Raw genomic sequence first — 6165 nt, forward strand, 5'->3', positions numbered from 1 at the left:
CGCAGGATAGCGACCCGGCTGTCCGCTTGGTAAAGGAGTTGCTGACACAAGCTGACTCGCACCCTGATCCAGATGCTCCACAGGAGACCCAACAGTTGTGGAAGGAGAAGGGCAAACTGTTCATCTACGAGGGAAAGCTGTGTCGAAGAAGTATCAACTCCTGGACACACAAACTGGTCTGGCAGGTGGTAGTCCCAAGGCGGGATGTGCCAATGATCTTAGAAGAGTACCACGATGGAGCAGGACACTTCGGGTGGAAGAAGTTGGAAGTCCTGCTACGTGAGCAATTCTACTGGGCTGGCAATAGGAAAGCAATCGAGAGATGGTGTTGAGAATGTGGTCCATGCCACCTGAGACGTAAAGACCGTGATAGCCAGAGGGCTCCCCTGCAGCCCATAATCACCAAACAACCACTTGAACTGGTAGCCTTGGACCACGTGAAGCTAGCCCCAAGCCGGTCAGGCTATGTCTGCGCTCTCACCATAGTAGACCACTACTCCCGGTTCTTGTTAGTAGTGCCAGTGAAAGATCAGACAGCAGCCAAAGTGTTTAAACAACACTTTTGTCGCCCACACGGTTACCCTGAACGAGTGCTTACCGACCAAGGTCCAGCCTTTGAAGTGGAAGTGTTCCAAGAATTCTGTAACTTATATAGCTGCAAGAAAATAAGGACAACGCCATATCATCCCCGGACCAACGGGTTGTGTGAGAAAATGAGCCAGGTGGTAATAGACCTGTTGAAGACGTTGCCCGTTGAAGAACGTAGCCTGTGGCCAGAGAGGATACCAGTTTTGGTGGACCTATATAACCACATCCCGGTGAACTCCACCAACTGTACACCCACTTACCTGATGAGAGCAAGACCTGGTAAGCTACCCATCGACTTAGACATGGAAATCTTAACACCAGAGATGACATCACCAGATGCAGATTGGGATACAGAGCGGCAGCAACAATACCGCAAGGTGCAAGAATGTGTGGAGAGAAGTTTGTCCCAGGCGAGACAGAAGCAGGAGAAAACTTACAATCAGCACACACCTGCAGTTCCCTTATCACCTGGAGAACAGGTACTTAAGAGGAAGAGACGAGTCCATAAATTAGATGACCAGTGGGAAGTTGAGCCATACAGCGTCTTACCTTCAAATTTCGATAACACCAAGGTGTGCCTCATCAGTAAAGATGGAGGAGAGACTTCAGCGGAAGTCTCAAGAGACCACCTGAAGATATGCCCTGAACAGTTGAAGCACAAAGAAGAAGACCAAGGCAGCCCTCAGCCCACAGAAAAAGTGGAAGAAACGGTCCAGACATTCCTTGGAGCATTTCCCCGGTCTTGGACGCAGGTGAACAGAGCAATTCTAATACTGGTCCTGACCTTTCTCCAAGCGGCCTCACCGGAAGCTGCAGAGGCTCAAGAACATCTGGAAGACCAGTCGGCCCCAGAGACAGATGCTTCATCAGCAGCAGATCAGGAGAATCTACCCTCTGCTAGCAGTGAACCTGTCATACCCAGGGTAAGTCAAAGAATTCTTAGGAGATTACCCAGCCTACCGGTGTTACCTCAGACTACCCGTAGTGTAGTTCACACTGAACTCACCACACCAGGGGTAGACACTAGGAACCAGAGTAGGTCAGTTACAACAAATGTACTATGTAGATCTACCCGGGGTACTAAAGGTCAGCTCCCTGCCCGCTGGAGGAACTAAAGTGTAAGAGAACTAAAGTGTAAGAGAACTAAAATGTATGTTATATATAGTTGTAACTGTTAAATAATCTTGGATATATATAGTAGTTAAATTTATGAACAATCGGACCACAGGACTAGGTGTGGTCAGGTCAATATTGAAAATAGTTAGTAAGTGGCCTTGAAAATTAACCACAGGCATGGCCGAAGACCAGGCCCCATGACAGAGTGCCCTGAAGCCACGCCCAGGGACGATACACAAAGTGGGTTGATGCGGTTCCCACCAGCCAAACTTTAGTTATCCGGAAAAGAGACAACTCCCAGATTGTGTCGTAAAGACTAAGCGCCTCAGTGACTACTATAAATTTTTGGTTGGGTTTTTTGTAATTTTTGACTTTGTGAACTATTTGTAATGTGAATTGCTGTTGTTAATTGTTAATTCAAAAAGGTATCCTCTGTCCGGGAGTACTGAATTTAACTAGGGGGGATGTGGCACCCCAGGAGTCCGGTTGCCACAGTGGCATTGCCTCCCTCACAATGGGTGATGCCATGCCTGGAAGCAAGCAGGGTTCCCCTAGCCAGGTACAGTAGCATGCAACACTTTCCTGACTCCAGAGCAGCAAGGGGAGCTCCTCACCTTAACAACTGGAATCTGGAGGCGGGGTTAGTTAGAGTTAGTGAGAGGAGTTGAAGTGAGGACAGCGAAGAGGAAAGACCTGGAGAGTGGAGCTGCATGGCAATTCACCCCAGAGAGAAGCGAAGAAGAACCGGACACCGGAGTCCGAGGTTGTGGGTCACTGAAGGCCCAGCAGCAGAAACCGGAGGGCAGGAGACTGCAGGTCTCCTGGCTCCATCAGACGCCCGGAGTCTCAGCAGCACATAGGGCCCAGCACCGCCACGTGGGAGCGACACTCCAGGAAGGCCCGAGCTGCCTGCCATACGGGTGAGCACAAAGACGTTTTACTCAAGGACGAGGGCCGCAGCACAGCTATAAGCAGCAGGGCCAAAAAAATTAGCGCAAGGGGAAGGCCTACAACTTCACCTGGCGAGGTGCATTCCCAACTTACTTCCAGGCCGCCTGGACCTCTACTATCAGCTAGTACTCGTGCCCCGGTCTGCCTAACCACTGTAAGTAAAGATAAGAGGAAACCGCCATTAAGTTGTGGACTGGTAATTATCTGCGCCATCCCCTGCACTACACTGTAAAGCAACATCTATAACATCACCACTTCCTGCCTTGGAGCTAAGTTATGCATGTGGAGAGCTGAACCAACTCTGCTGCATCATCATCATCTCCAGAGGATCTGCACCGCAGCGGCGGCCCAATATAGCCGCATACCACAGGTGGCGTCACGAACATTATATATAAAAACTTTATTCCCTTTACTTTAATCCCCTTTTATTGGCCGCCCTGGGTCACAGACCATGTCACCGCCAATGTGACATCCCCCCAGCATCGACCGGCCCGGCTACTGAGTACCCCATTGCTCAGGGGGCGCGTCACTGGCTCTCTCTGGTGGAGCACTGACTTCTTTAACCCCTTTACAGCCCATGACGTATTAATACGCGTCTGTGCCCTGGGCTTTAAGAGACTGACCCGTATTAGCACGTCATCGCGCGCGCACACAGGCTGTGCGGGCGCGATCGCCGCCGGGTGTCAGCTGATTGTTACAGCTGACACCCGGTACTATGTGCAGGGAGTGGTCCCGCACCGCTCCCGGCACATTAACCCCCGCAATGCTGTGATCGAAGTCGATGTCAGCATTGCGGTGGCAAGGGGAGGTGATCGGTATACTCACCTCCTCTTCCGGCCTCCAGCGCTGTCTGCCGCGGCTTCCCGGGTGTTGCAATGACGACCCGCTGACTGCCTGCATGGCACAGGGATGGTGCTCCATTCCTATGCTGTGCAGGCGATCAGAATAAAAAAAGTTAAAGTCCCAGAGTGGGACAAAGTAGAAAAGTGTAAAAACTCTCAGAAAGTGAAAAAAAAATTAAAAAAAAATTGTAAAAATATAAAAAAAAAAAATAATAATATTCCACCAAAAATAAAAATATAATGTACACATTAATAAATATTATTATGAAAAAAAAGCAAACAAACAATAAAAGTACACATACATGGTGTCCGCTAACAATTTGAGCCGATTTTCCAATTTGTTAGCGGACACCAACTCGCGTTTGGAGAGCCCCTGTGTGCCTAAACATTGGAGCTCCCCCACAAGTGACCCCATTTTGGAAATATGACCCCCAAAGGCACCTATCTAGATGAATAGTGAGCACTTGGAACCCCCAGGTGCTTCACAAATTGATTCGTAAAAATGAAAAACTGGAAAAAAAATACTTTTTCATTTTTACGGATTAATTTGTGAAGCACCTGGGGGTTAAAAATGCTCACCACCCATCTATATAAGTTCCCAGGGGGGTTTAGTTTCCAAAATGGGGTCACTTGTGGGGGGTTTCCACTGTTTAGGCACATCAGGGGCTCTCCAAACGCAACATGGCGTCCGCTAATTATTCAAGCAAATTTTACAATCGAAAATTCAAATGGCACTCCTTCCCTTCCGAGCCCTGCCGTGCGCCCAAACAGTGGTTTTTCCCCATATATGGGGTATCTGCGTGCCCAGGGGAAATTGCACAACAAATTTTGGGGTCCATTTTTTCCTGTTACCCCTGAGAAAATAAAAAAAATTGGGTCTAAAATAACATTTTTGTGAAAAAAGTTAAATGTTCATTTTTTTCTTCCACATTCCAAAAATTCCTGTGAAGCACCTGAAGGGTTAATAAAGTTCTTGAATGTGGTTTTGAGCACCTTGACGGGAGCAGTTTTTAGAATGGTGTAACTTTTGGGTATTTTCTGTCATAAAGACCTCTCAAAGTGACTTCAAATATGATGTGGTCCCTAGAAAAATGGTTTTGTAAATTTTGTTGGAAAAATGAGAAATCGCTGGTCAAATTTAACCCTTATAGCTCCATAACAAAAAAAAAAATTTGGTTCCAAAATTGTGCTGATGTAAAGGAAACATGTGGGAAATGTTATTTATTAACTATTTTGTGTGACATATCTCTCTGATTTAAGGGCATAAAAATTCAAATTTTGAAAATTGCTAAATTTTCTACATTTTTGCCAAATTTCCATTTTTTTCACAAATAAACACAAGTGATATCGAAGAAATTTTACCACAATCATGAAGTACAATATGTCACAAAAAAATAATCTCAGAATCAGGGGGATCCGTTGAAGCGTTCCAGAGTAATTACCTCATAAAGTGACAGTGGTCAGAATTGTCAAAAATTGGCCTGGTCATTAATGTGCAAACCACCTTGGGTTGTAAAGGGGTTAATTTTCTATCTGTGGATGGAAAAAAAGATATAAAAAAGTTTGGTCTGAGATGTTGTTTTAAAGTTCTATCTATGTCTGTCAGTCAGAGCATCCTATTGGTTTTCACCCAGGCAGATAGATTGCTTGCAATAGATGTAATTATTGAATGGAACAATGGAATAATGCAAGAGAATGGGACAATGGAACAATGGAATAATGCAAGAATGGAACATCATTACACGTGTCATAATGGACTCCTGGCCTTTATCTGGCTGTGCTGCTGCTGTCAGCTTCAGTCTGCAAGGAGCCTGCAGACTAGGAAGAAGGTGGACCGCTGCTTGTTTGTTCACTAATTAGTTATCTGCTCCCCATCCCCTTGTCTTGAGGCATGTGGGACAGCAGGGGGAGGGGAGAATGTGTGAAAATAGGCAGACTTATGCAGATTAAAAATGCGTGTGTGGGCTGCAGCTGCAACAAGCAGTAAATTTGTGGGTTTTAAGGTGTCTATTCATGAACAACATGTCTTCCTAAAGGGAGTCTTTGTCCCTATCCCTACAATGGGTACCTTCTTGAAGCCAGGGTGCAGTCATAGGCCAAAACCAAATCAGGTTATCGCTTCTCTGCCTTTTGGCTAACATCAAGTGTAGTATCTGTTCTCATTTAGTATATGTGCTTTGCTTTTACCAATATATTGTATTATCTATCTATCTATTTATCTATCTATCTATCCATCCATCTATCTATCTATCTATCTATCTATCTATCTATCTATCTATCTATCCCTTCCTTCCTGAGATAAGCTGCAATAATGCATTTGTCCTTTGCTTCACCGTTGCACACACATCATATACCTAGTCAGTGGCCTTGTTATCAGCTGCTACTCTTTTAACTCAACTGTCCCATCAGTTGGATGTTGCTGAGTACGACGCATTTAAAAAAAATTGGGGGGCCGCTACGATTTCTTCAGTGAAATTCTGGCTACCTCTGGTGGAGCGCTGACGTCTTTAATTTTCTGTGGATGAAAAAAAAGATATAAAAAAGTTTGGTCTGAGATGTTGTTTTAAAGTGCTACCTATGTCTGTCAATCAGAGCATCCTATTGGTTGTCACCCAGGCAGATAGATTGCTTGCTATAGATGTAATGAGTGAATGGAACAATGGAATAA

The 6165-nt window shown here is 45.6% G+C and overlaps 1 pseudogene; it reads left to right on the plus strand.

Annotated features, from left to right (window-relative positions):
- Positions 1–5611: 5611 nt before the first annotated feature.
- Positions 5612–5709, plus strand: LOC141173247 (U2 spliceosomal RNA; annotated as a pseudogene).
- The last annotated feature ends 456 nt before the right edge of the window (positions 5710–6165 follow it).

This window comes from Phyllobates terribilis, unplaced genomic scaffold (assembly GCF_046119375.1).
Source record: "Phyllobates terribilis strain yellow unplaced genomic scaffold, ASM4611937v1 Scaffold_12__6_contigs__length_324123572, whole genome shotgun sequence".
Taxonomy (NCBI): domain Eukaryota; kingdom Metazoa; phylum Chordata; class Amphibia; order Anura; family Dendrobatidae; genus Phyllobates; species Phyllobates terribilis.